Here is a 798-nt window from a genome sequence, read left to right as displayed (position 1 = left end):
TTCCAATAAAAAAGTCCTTCCAGCCACGAGGATCAGAGCTTGTTATGGTTGTTTGGGAGGAGGGGGTGGGGGGAGTCTCATGTCAAATCTCCCCCATGGCTCCAGCGGGGAAGTTCTGTCTAAAACTGTAAGGCTCTGCTGTCCTCCTGCTTGCTGGGGTTGTGGGCGGAGCTTGGCAAGTGCTATCCCTGCCCAGTGTCCCCCCCCCCCTCCTGCATCCCGAACACGCCCCTGATATCCTGGACCCCCCCCCTGCACCCAAGCCTGGTGTGCATCTCCTCCCCCCCTTGCTGGAGAGTTAACCCTCTGGCTGCCAGACACATCTCATGCAGCAATGTAGCCTTCAGCCTGATAAATCAGATCCAATGGTAGAATGATACATTGTATCCGCAGCTGCAAGACACAAAACACATACAATGTAGATTCCATCAATAAAAACAACATAGCTCAGTAGAGTACAAGACCAGTCCCCCTGCACAAGGAGAGAGAGCAGCATTGACCGGTCTTTATTACAGGAGGGGGCGGAGACAAGACCAGTCACCCTGCACAAGGAGAGAGAGCAGCATTGACCCGTCTTTATTACAGGAGGGGGGCGGAGACAAGACAAGACCAGTCACCCTGCACAAGTAGAGAGAGCAGCAGTGACTGGTCATTAATACAGGAGGGGGGCGGAGACAAGACCAGTCGACCTGCACAAGGACAGAGAGCAGCTTTACTCTAAGTCTTCGTGCACACCACAACACACGTAACAAACACGGAAAAGTAGCTCATGCAGCAAATCCTGCTATCGACGTCCTG

The sequence above is a fragment of the Nanorana parkeri genome, unplaced genomic scaffold (assembly GCF_000935625.1).
Source record: "Nanorana parkeri isolate BGI_ZX_2015 unplaced genomic scaffold, ASM93562v1 scaffold347, whole genome shotgun sequence".
In the NCBI taxonomy this organism is placed as follows: Eukaryota; Metazoa; Chordata; class Amphibia; order Anura; family Dicroglossidae; genus Nanorana; species Nanorana parkeri.
The sequence above is the reverse complement of the archived record's forward strand: the minus strand, read 5'-3'. Positions refer to the sequence as shown.